The sequence below is a fragment of the Phoca vitulina genome, unplaced genomic scaffold (assembly GCF_004348235.1).
Source record: "Phoca vitulina isolate PV1807 unplaced genomic scaffold, GSC_HSeal_1.0 scaffold2, whole genome shotgun sequence".
Classification (NCBI taxonomy): Eukaryota; Metazoa; Chordata; class Mammalia; order Carnivora; family Phocidae; genus Phoca; species Phoca vitulina.
The window spans coordinates 38,645,310-38,657,557 of NW_022589705.1; the positions used below are offsets into that span (position 1 = coordinate 38,645,310).

General features: G+C 38.7%; 1 long non-coding RNA gene across 1 annotated transcript in view; it reads left to right on the top strand.

Annotated features, from left to right (window-relative positions):
* Window positions 1-12,248, top strand: part of LOC116645480 — a 174,759-nt gene that overhangs the window by 135,304 nt on the left and 27,207 nt on the right. The gene's annotated exons all lie outside the window — the stretch shown is intronic.

The window sequence follows — 12,248 nt, forward strand, 5'->3', positions numbered from 1 at the left end:
TCACCTTTCCTTCCTTCCCACGTTCACTCTCGTAGAGGAGAGATGGAGAACAAACATTTAGGGTATGGATAGGAAGATTTTAGACAGCCGGTTCCTGAGTAACGAACATCGATTGTTAGCTTTGAGAAAGGGAAGAGATGGAAGATTAGGAGACGGTTTTGCCCATGTCCTCCCACCAACTCTAGCCTCACCTCTAAACCAAACTCCTCATCCAAGTTCAAGATAATGGAAAGGAATAAGAGCCCCTTCCTTCATAGGGGCCAATAAAAATGGGCTGAAAAGGACTGGCCCTTGTAGAGTTTCTACAGTGAATTTCGGTGCCTCATCCACTCTTCTCGGTTCAGTAGCTGCCCTCCTCTGCCCACACCCCTTGGCTCTCCTTGGACTTTGGGTCTGGTCTCAAAATCAAAATCACCCTTACCCTGTTTACTTTCTGACTTGGTTTACTCTTAGATTTTGTTCCCTTGAGACAGTTGTTAGTGTTTCCTTGAATGAGCTCCCCTTTTTGGTAAGCAGCTGCCCAACTAATCTCCACTCCCAGACTCTGAACCCCAGAGAGAGGGTCAGACAGTGGTCCTGATCTTGTGCTTCTTGAATCCGCTCTGCTATCTCTGAGTACAGGCAAGGGAAGAAAAGGAAAGGCTGTGATTATTAAGGTGGGGTGTGAGGTAGAGGGGAAAGGGTGGGTACTTGGTTGGCATATGCCCAGAAGGTCCTCAACTTGAGACTTCTGGCTTCTCTAATCCAATCACTCAGACAGGTTAGAAAGGGGGCGTTTTTTTTTTTTTTTTTTTTTTAAGATTTATTTATTTGTGAGAGAGAGAGAGCGGGGGAAGGAGGAGAGGGAGAGGGAGAGAATCTCAAGCAGACTCCCTGCTGAGCACGGAACCCAATGCCAGCTTGATCCCAGGACCCTGAGATCCTGACCTGAGCTGAAACCACGAGTTGGACACTTAAATGACTGAGCCACCCAGGCGCCCCAAAAGAACATCCTTTTTACAATTTTAGGCTTGTGCACCATTTCAGGTCACAGTGTATTGTGCAATGAAATAATTCTTTAAAAATATTGTAATTATGAATTGTGCAATTATATTGCTTTGTGTGTGTCTTAAAATTGTCAATTAATTAAATGAAAACATTTAATATGTAATCCTGATTTGTTATTTCTTTATTTGTATATAGTTGGAGCCTCAAAAAAAAAAAAAAAAAAAAAGAAAGAAATTAAAAACAGAGTAAATATCCCAGACCCCTATCTATTTCTGAAATAATCCAGACTTCTATCTATTTCTGAGGAGCCCTGGGGAAAGGAAAGAGAAGGTAAGGAGAGGGAAAGAAAAATGGGAAAAAAGAAAAAAAGAAAGTACAAGGCTCTAGTCTGTATAGAGATTTAGTCTGCCTTTTCTCATAATCCCATTGTTGTCCTTTATCTCTCCCCATGAAAATGGAAATGCTCCCTTCCCTGGTGCTCTCGATTGCCTGATTGCGTACTGATGAATACATGCAAATTAAAATATGCAGAGGACACAGTGTGGCTTCCTTGAGAATATCCTACAGGGTTTATTAGATGTTAAAATATGAAAGGCCAAAATTCCCCGATTCTGTGATTTCACATGGTGGGGTCACGATAAACGTTGGTTATAATAAATTCAAGTGAGTGAGTTTTGGTGCATCTTCAAGTTCCTCTCCAAATATCCATAGCAAATCAACTAATAGCTCTACTTACAGATATTCCCATGGATCGTTTGGGTACTGATTTGGCCTCCATTCACTCATGACTTATCTGGTCAACCATTTACATTGTATGCACAAGAGAAATGTCTGACTATTTCAGAGACCTGAATCTTTAGCCCCAACTCCACCTTTAATAGCTTTGTGATCTTCAGTCAGCCACTTTACCCTTCTGAGCTCCGTTTCCTTCTCTGAAAATAAAGGCATCAAATTATGACAGCATGCGATGTGTTTTCCAGATCTAAATGCTTGTGATTCTGTGATGTTAACTGGTGTTCACTGTGATGCTGTATATGCACCAGGATACAAAAACTCAATCCTACATATTTTGTTGTCTGCGTACACTATACCAGTATTTCTAAAGCAAATTAATATTTCTATCCATGCATACAACTGGAGCCCTTGTTTTTCTGAATACATCAATAGCTTATTTTCACTTGGCATGTCAACACAGAAGTAATAGGAACTTGGTCTGAGGGACCATTGAAGAAGTAAGGTTTGTGATTATTAAGGAATTTATGCAAATTTCTCAACGGAATACAGTCCCTTCTTAGATTGCCATAATGAGATTTTAAAATGTCTGACGCCAGCCCTAGCCTACCTCTGGAGATTATGATTACATGTTTAGACACATTTTATCATATCACAGTGGGAGCTGGTTGAACGCACCAACCAACTGTGCTTTCTTGCACTAGAATTTTCAGCCAAGCAGTGATGACACAACCTGTTTGCTTTAGAACGTGCATTTAGCTGATTAGAAAATATAGAAAAAAGCTGAAGTCTGGCAAACTAGGAGCTCAGAAAGGTGATTAATAAGAAAGAGGAAATTATGCAGCGGCAACATATCTTTATGAATGTGTACTCCCCATAGCTAATATCTGAGGCAAATATTTTGGATTTTGAATTGGCTCGTAAATGCAGCTATCAAGAGCGAGAGTAGCATAATTCTTAGAGAATGCATATATTGCTTAAAGAATAAACATAGCTCTTTCTTACGAAGTAGTGAAGCTTGGTTGATTATTGACAGAAAAACTAAAAAACCAGTAAGGGGAAATATTCAGAAGAAACCGTTCCAGCCCATGTCACTCTAAGTAAAGTGCATTTTACAGAAAAGAGAAGCACAGTAACCTGCTTTGAGGGCATGCAACATCATCTTTTCAATATTTTCTTTGCTGGTGTTCAATGTTCATGGTGAAGAAAGTTGCTGTTCACATCCGATGTACCCTTTCTTGGCTGTCTTCATCTTTAGCAGACTTTGAGAAAAGATCCAATCGCTTTTACAAATACCATACAAAAATTCCTGCACTAGGAATAGATCTACCCTCTCAAATCTAACAAATTGATGCAAGGCCTTTATTTTTTTTTCTCATTTACTCTCCCTATAGCATATCACTGCATATATCACTGCTGGTGTATTAATAATATTTAATGATAATTATGTTAGCAACATTAATAAAGCATTTTGATTCTCTTTCCCAATTAAATCAATTCCCTTGTGCGAAAAAGAAATCATTAGTAATTCCACATTGACTCACAAAATTTTCCAATTATTTTAATGTTGAATTTTCAGACTTCCACAGAGATGTGGTAAATAAACAAGGCCTTTTCATGTGATAATTCAAACCCTTTCATTTCAGCTTCTACATGTGGCATTGGAAGAGCAAGCTGGGGAGGTGTTTGAAGGGGATGGGGATTTGCACCTTCACTTGCCAATTTCAACAAGAAGCTGCTTCCGTAATACACCAGGGGGGCTGGGATTGTACCTTTTCCCTTGGTTTCTTTTCTAACATTTAATGAATCATGTTCCTCTTTTACTGTTTTCCTTTGTCTTAATATATAACACAGGCTTTGGTGTTTATAAGGAGACTGCTCATTAAATAAGGCCCTAAATCTAGTTGGATTAATGCAGTCAATGTTTCCTTCTGACTCATGGCACAGTCCGATGTGGGTCATGTGGCAATCCTGCAGGGCTCTTAGCCAAGCTATGTCTTGGGGACCACAATATTTCCAACTTGCAAGTCGGGAATCTCAGAATCCTTTGCTTTTAGCCTACTGGCTAGAAGAAAGAGAGTGTGTGGAGAAGACATATCCTCTTATCTGCCTCAGATTAGAAAGTATGCAGATTTCCTTGAATTTTCTGCCAGCAACAATTAGTCACATGACCCCACCTAGTTATATGAGGGCAGAGAAATACAGTGAATCACAATGATATTTTGTGAGTACCAGCACTCTCAGTCATAGCTTTAAAAAATACATGGTTATTTCTTTTGGGAAGGGGGTAAAGCAAAATTCAAGGTGTAGCTGAACAAAACGAAGAAATTGTCCTTTCTCCCAAGAGCATAGAGGGCTTTTTGGATTAATAAAATCTAGACACTCAATAATATCAATAATTCTGGCATTAATAATGCTGAGTATTTCCACTTTGGAAAAACACGTTTACGATACTGTATACTCAGAAACATTGACAGTTTCTGACATATACCAGTTGCTCAATAAATATTTGTTGGATCCATGCATGCCTGTCAGTTCAATTCAAGCCTTTAATGGCCTTGCGTCCCATCACTGGCTGGCTGATGAGGCCACTGGTAAATATAACTCTGGTTACAAACTCCTTAGCCACAATTTATAAAGATCATCAGGCAGCAAATGAACAGAGTTGCCCTCTTTGTTCTTTGGCTCTGCCCAGCCAGCTAGTGAATGTGGAAGTGCTCTGGATCTGTTCTCTAGCGAGAAGAAGACATGCAGTTGTAGCCTTCATTCTCCTTTTTTTTCCCCCCTTAAATATTTGGCTTTTTTGATTTTGAGTAGGGTAAATTCTAATGGCTGTTATAGATAAACCCCACTGAAGTTTATTCCTTACTCAGTGCAGGTGCTCCTGGTCAGGCAGGCTCTCTTGTAAGTTATGTTACAGTGACTAAGGCTCCTTCCATCTCGAGGCTCCACGGCTCTCCGCTTCTGTCTCTCAGGTTACACTGGAGGGTCTTCTCCGTTCAAAGTAGCTGCAAGGAGAATGCATCGCAGATCTTACCTGGAAGGTTTTTATGCAGATTTGGTTTTTGTTTTGTTTTCTGTTTTTGTTTTTATAGGCCTGGAAGTCTTGCACATGATTTCCCCCTATATTCCACAGATTGAAATGCAGCCCTATGATCTATAACCAAAGGGAACTGGGAAATGTTTCTAAGTTATCATTCTGGGAGGAGAAAAACAGGCAATCTCTGTCACAATAGTCAACACAGATTAAACAGACCCAGTATTCATAAGTTAGATATAAATTCCCAGGAAACACGAGATACTTATGTTAACAGGACTTACAAATTTGACTCCGACGACACACAGATATATATTTTATCTATTAGCTAGTCACTCTTTTTCACAAACTGCCATCCACTGGGTAATGGAAAAAGAAAAGAAACTAGATTTTAGCTTAATCCCATGCTACAATACCACAGAAGCCTTCTTATCTCATGTTCTTATTATCAGTATTTGGTTGGTTACTTGAGAAAGCTAAAAATAGGTTCATAAATGCATTAAGGATTTTTGCTTAGAACATACAAACGCACTGTTTTGCCTATAAATGCAGACTTTCATCTGTGTGGGGATGTATTGATTGAGGCACATCTTAACTTTCTTACATAAATTACCTCCACTATGTGTTTTTTATAATTCTCAGTTTCAGTTTTCTTAAAAAGGAGCAAACTTCCAACTCCCTCTGTTTTTTTATTTGTCTCTCCCATACCTAATTTGATCATCATTTTTTTAAATGACCAAGCCTTACCAAGATTTTCATATTCATTTCTTTCTCTTATGGTGAAACACATCAAACAAATAAAAATGTGTATCTATAGTTAAAAAATAGGCTTACCACTCAGCTGTAGAAATTGACCATTCTGGTGCTCTTTGAGAAGCCCTACCATTCCCCGCCCTGATGACTACTCACTCTTCCTTTCCTTCTGAGGTAAACGCTATCTTGAATTTTAACCATTTCCTTTGCTTCTCACATAGTTTTGCTAGATGTGTATATACTCCTGGAAACATATGCTGTTTTACTTTGCTATTTTTTGTACTTTTAGATACATGTAATAATACAGAATGCCAATGACTGACTTCTTTTTCAATCAAAATTATTCTTTTGGAAACCATCCATGTTAATGTATACTTCCGTTGTTCACTCATTTTTTAAGTTGAGATACAGTTGACATATGACATTGTGTATGGTTAAGGTGTACAACATATTGATTTCACACTTTTACACTGCAATATGATCACCGTGGTAGTGCTAGCTGTCACCTCCATTGTATCACATAGCTATCATTTCTTCTAGTGTTGGAAACAGTCAAGATCGAGTCTCTTAGCAGATGTAATGCTTATAATACAGTTGTGTTGTCTATAATCACTATACTCCATGTTAGGTCTCCAGGACTCACTTATCCACTCGTTGCAAATACATACCCTTAAATAACATCTCTCCCATTTACCCTCCTCCCAGTCCCTGGTAAACACCATTTTACTCTCTGCTTTTATGAGTTTGTTTTTTTTTAGATTCCACATATAAGAGAAATCCTACAGTATTTGTCTTTCCTTATCTGACTTATCTCACATAGCATCGTGCTCACTCACTCAACTGTTGTATATGACACCAGAGTTTGGATATGTCACCGTTTACCCATTCTAGTGTTGTTAGAGAGTGGGTTGTTTCTAGGTTTTGCTACTTGGAAAATTCTTGTACATGTCTCCTCATACACATATACAAAATTTCCTTGGCTCTTTCTAGGATTGAAATACTGGTGTAGGTAATGGACATGTTCAAATTCATTATAAAATGCCAACTGGTTTTCCAAAGAGACTGTGTCAGTGTATAGTCCTACTAGCCGTATATGACAGTTCTCATTGTTCCATATGAAAACCAATGCCCAACGCTTCATATTTTCCTACTGTTTGTTTGGACACTAATCAATGGTGGGATAAATGTAGTAAACATCTTTTGCCAGCTTTTGGATTCTTATGCCTCTCTTCATTGTGTCTTTTAGTGAACAGGAGGTTTTTGGTTTTTTTTTTTTTTAAGATTTATTTACTTATTTGAGAGAGAGAAAGTGAGCATGAGTGTGGGGAGGGGCAGAGACAGAGGGAGAGAAGCAGATTCCACTGAATGCAGAGCTGGATGTGGGGCTTAATCTCATGACCCTGAGATCATGACCTGAACCAAAATCAAGAGTCCGCCGCTTAACCGACTGAGCCACCTAGGTGTCCTTTAGTGAACAGGAATGTTAAAAAGTTCCACGTAATTAAATGTATTGTGTTTTATAAATGGATGTCTTATGTCTTATTTAAGAAATGTGTACTATCCTAAGGTCATAAAGGAATTCTCCTATATCCTGTTTTAAAAGTTTTATAATTTTTCTTTCACAGGTAAGTATTTAAACTATCTGGAATTGATTTTTTTTGTCTGTGTAAGGGTCCAATTTCATTTTTTGTTCAGCGATGAATCAATTGTTCTAATGCCTTTTATTAAACGATCTGTCATTGACCCTGCCCTAAACTAATCTGCAATGCCAATTTTCTCATATATCATGTTTCCACGTTAAATAGGTTTATTTCTAGACTGCTGCTGTTCTCTTGGGCTATTTACCCCTAAGACAATACAAAACTGATAATTGCAATAGCTTTATAAAATTTTTTTTTACTACCTTGTAGGGAAACATTCCCTAATTTCCCTTGTGGAAAACAGGCAACTTTATGATATTGATTTCTTTTATCCATGATCATGGTACAGCTCTCCATTTATTTACATATTATAATACCTTTCAATAAGAGCTTATAATTTTATACTCAAAAGTCTTTTGTATCTTTATTACTGAATAGTTTATATATTTCTTGATATTATAAAATATATTTAATGTTATATTTTCTAGTTATATTTTGCTGCTTTGTAGAAATGCTAAACACATTGATAACTCAGTAGGATCTTTTGAACATAGTACATAGTAAAATATAATTGTCAAATAATGACAGTTTTGTCTCCTGCTTTGTTGAAACTCACCAAATTCTTTTATTATAGTATTGAGATGATCATATAATGTTTCCTCTTTTATCTGTAAATGTGATGAATTACCTTTATTGGTTTTCCAATGTTAAGCCAATCTTGAATTTCTGGGATAAATGCAACTTGGTCATGAAAATGTTCTCTAACTATGTCTGCATTTGGTTGGCTAAATAGCACTTCTACCTTTATGTTCATAAGAGACACTAAGTTATGACTTTTCCCTTCCCTGTGATCATTGTCAGATCTCATACCCACATTGTGTCAGCCTCAACAAATACAAAAGGGAATGTATTTCTTTCTCTGCTCTGGGAACAGTTTGGGTAAGATTAGAATAGTTTATCTCTTGAATATTTGATAGAATGTCAGTAAAACCAACAAAAATACATAAATTCTGGTTTGGTTTCATGAATGGTTATGTGACTATTCAGTTTTCTTATTTATTTGTGAATCAACTTTGGGAAGTTAGAATTATTTAGGAATTTGCCTATCTCATCTCAGTTTCCAAGTTTTTTTGTCATGAAGTTGATCGTAATATTGTCTTTTTACTTCTTCATTTCCATTCTATATATAGTAACGTTACCTGTTGCCTTCCTAGAATCACTCATTTGTGACCTTTTTTCTCTGATTATTCTTCCCATTGTTTTGCCTGTTTTGAAGTAACTTATCTTTCTTAAAGAACCAACATTTGATTTGTTCTAGTCTTTATAGTAGCTTTTTCCTCCTCTACTTCATTGATTTCTACTTTTATCACTGTTGTTTCCCTCCGTCCAATAGCTTAAGGTTTCTGGTATTCTGTGTCTAACTAAATAGGTTGAATACTTAATTCACTAATTTCCAGCTGTTCTTACATTTTTTTTAAAGATTTATTTACTTATTATTTTAGAGAGGGAGGAGGGGCACAGGGAAAGAGAAAGGGAGAACCTTAAGCAGGCTTCATGCTCAGTGTGGAGCCTGACATGGGGCTCAATCTCACCACATTGAGATCATGACCTGAGCTGAAATCAAGAGTTGGGTGCTTAACCAGCTGAGCCACCCAGGCGCCCTATCAGCTGTTCTTACTTTCTAATGTAAGCATTTCAGGCTATAAATTCTCCTCTAAGTAACACACTAGCGCATACCACAAGTTTTGATAAATACTCCTTCAACTACTGTTCAGTTACAAATATTTCCTAATTTCCATTGTGACTTTTTCCACCAGGAGTTTCTTTTTTGAAATTGATTTTAAACTTCCAAACACTTAGGGTTTTTAAGTTCTTTTGTTATTAATTTCTAACTGTATGCATTGTGATCAGAAAATAAGCTCTGCTTGACACTAATCCTTTGAAATGTATTGAGATTCTCTTTATGGCCTAGTACATCATTAATTTTTATGAATATGCCATGTGTACTGGAGAAGAATGTGTGTTCTGGAGTTTGGAGATATAATGTTCTTACTAGTCCTAAATAATTCATTGTGCTGTTTAAATTTCATCTATCCTTACTCAATTTTGGCTGCTTATTCTATCAATTATTGAGTACCTATGTTAAGTGCCCCCATTTTGATAGTGGACTGTCAATACCCAGTTTTAGGGTAATGATAGACTTTCAAATAAACTCTTAAGTAAGCAGATGCATATCTGAGTCTAGAGTTCAGAGAAGTCCAAGGTGGAAATGCAATCCTAGGAATCTTTGCATGAAGATGATCTTTCAAGGCAGAGACTAGATGAGATCACACAAAGAACAGAAAGAAGAAAGAAGATTAGAAGTCTGAGGATTGAGCCATGGGGCATTCTAGGGTTTATAGGCTGTGGAGATGGGGAGGAACAGACAGAGTGACTGAAAAAAAGAAAGAAGCTAGTGCGTAAGAAATAAACCCAAAGAGAGTGATATGCTGAAAGCCAAGGGAAGAATTTTTTTCAAGGAGTGTGGACTGAATGTGTCCAATGTTGCTGAATGGCCAAAAAAGATGAAGACTAAGAATTGAGCAACAGACCCGAAGGCTCTTGTAGCCATGTTTCTCAGTTGATGGGAGCAAGTCTATGTGTGAGTGGTGCCAGGGAGGAGCTATTACTAACTGCCAGCACTCAGGGTGCTGGGTCCTGTCTTTGCCATCAAGGAACCAAGGGGAAGGGGAGTCTGATGAGAGCACTCAGGCTCTCCCTCTCTGCCAACCATCCACCTTTACTCTGATGAGGCTGCCCCCACTCTGGTTTGCACAAACCTGTGAGGTAACCTCCCCTAGGAGCCTGTAAAGAGAGTGAGACAAGAGTCCTTGGCCCGCAGAGTTCTGGTTCATAATCCAGAGCCCTTCTTCATCCTCTTAGGGTGGAGCTTGCAACACAACATTGTCACTTCCAGCCCCTCTACTTTTTCTGGCGGACTCCTGCCCACGTTTCCTTGCAGCTGGAAGAGACAGGGCTTTTATCCTTGCCTCTGTTGTATTCTTTTACTCCTTTTCCAGTCTCAGTGGTGGGAAAAAAAAAAGGTAACCTCTATAGTGGTAGAGAAACATGTGGTGAACTAGGAGCTGAAGAAGTTTACAAAGTGTTTAATGTTTAATAATTAATAATCTATCATATTTGGCCTGTAAGAAAGGTGAATTTCCCATCTCACTCTTCCTACTACACATGCTCACACACACACACACACACACACACACTAGCTGTCTCTGGCCTGGAGGAAGATGGCTGCCGTAAATAGGCCTTCATGGGGAGATTAACATTAATGGTTAAATGAAGGAGTCGTCTTATTGGAAGTTTTGGGAACATCAGCACAACAAGCCCTCAGTTCTAAACATTAGGACTGTCCCTAGAAGGATAAAGGACTACAGATAACTCAATCAGTACAAGGTGGGATAAGGGAAATACTGCTCTGAGACCTGAGTCAGAGAGGCCCCTTCCTTGTATCCAGCACTTTGGTAGGGACCCAACTCTGGCCCTTCTCTGTCCATGCCCCCTTACTGGGGTAGAGTGCCAGGGGCAAAGCAACAGGCCCAATAGGAACCTGCACCTCCCCCAACCCCAACTTCTAGGCCACACTCTTGGTACCAATGATTCATGGCTTAAGTCCATCACTAAGGCATATGCGGAATTCTTCCTGGAATCTGTCCTCCCAGGAGTGGACCACACCTCAAGTGAATATCTTTCTAGGCTCTGGGTGGGCTAATGCGTGGTTGCGTGTGTGTGTGGGGGGGGGAGCTGTAATGGAACTCGGCAAGTGGACAGAAGTGTTCAGATATATTTGAACATCCTACAGTGGGATGGAATCAGGGGTGGGAAGAGTGGGCAGTGGATTTCCCCAAACCACCAGATTTTAGCCTGAAACTTGGAAGATTCCAGGAACCCTTAAACTCAAAACTGGTTGTTATGAAGATGTATTTGTTAGGGGAGAAAGGTAGAACAGTTTTCATTTAATATTTTGTTAGATTGATTTATAAATCACAAATATTTAAACATACTGTATATCTTGCTCTGGGTCCGATGGATGCTAGGGACAGAATGTAGGGAGTGAAACCTATTAAGGTTGGTGCGGATATGAAATAATGTCATAAAATAACACATGTACATGTAAAATAAAAGTCGTAAAAATGCTTTAGGTGTCCCCTTTAGTATGACACAGGATCTTGCTGCAGCCCTTCCCAACACAGCATCCAAGCAACACCCTAACTGCCAAATCCCCATCAGGCTGGGTTCCTCATTCCTCTACAATTCCCCACCCAATAAAAAATCACTTTCCTCACCAGGCTGTGCACCTTTCCACACTCCTGTATTTCTCTTGTCCTCTTACTGACCTGAATTATGCCATCTTACCAGCTCCCTTGCATTCTGCATATAGTGAAGCTCTACTTGTCTTTCCAATACTAGCACAAAGCCCAACCACGGTGATTTCTAATCATCCATTTACGGTTCTGTGGCTCCCAGTAACATTTGAGCCCCTGAGGTCAGGGAGAATATCTGATTCATCCTTGTTTCTCTAGGCCTCTGCCAGAATCCTACACATGCAAGGCATTCACTGAGTGTCTTTAGGATAAATGAATAAATTCCCCTAGTCTTATAGCATACGTATCTAGCATGACGGGTTTAGTCCTGCATGATATACTGAATATATCAGCAGGAGGGCTGTTTCCCCTCTCTACAGTCTTTCTTACCAACCGATTTAAAATTCTAAAAAGGATACTGCAGTTATCTTTCTATGAATCTTTTGGAATAACTAGCATAGTTGTGAGATTGCAGTTGGTTCCTGATAATATCTCGTTAAGTTGATTAGAGAAGAAAAGATGTGCAGAAAATGATTTAGGATAAAAACAGAGACAGGTACTTCTAAAACGATAGTAAAGAATGCCCTATGTCTGCACATGTGTTTTGGTAAGGGGGAGGGGGAAGAAGAGAAAAATTGGAGAAGATTAGAAATTATCTCCAGATCCTGCAGTGAGAATTTCATTTCTATTTTTTTCTTCCCTATCACTGTCTTTATTTTTAGGATTCACAGTGATCTTTGAGGC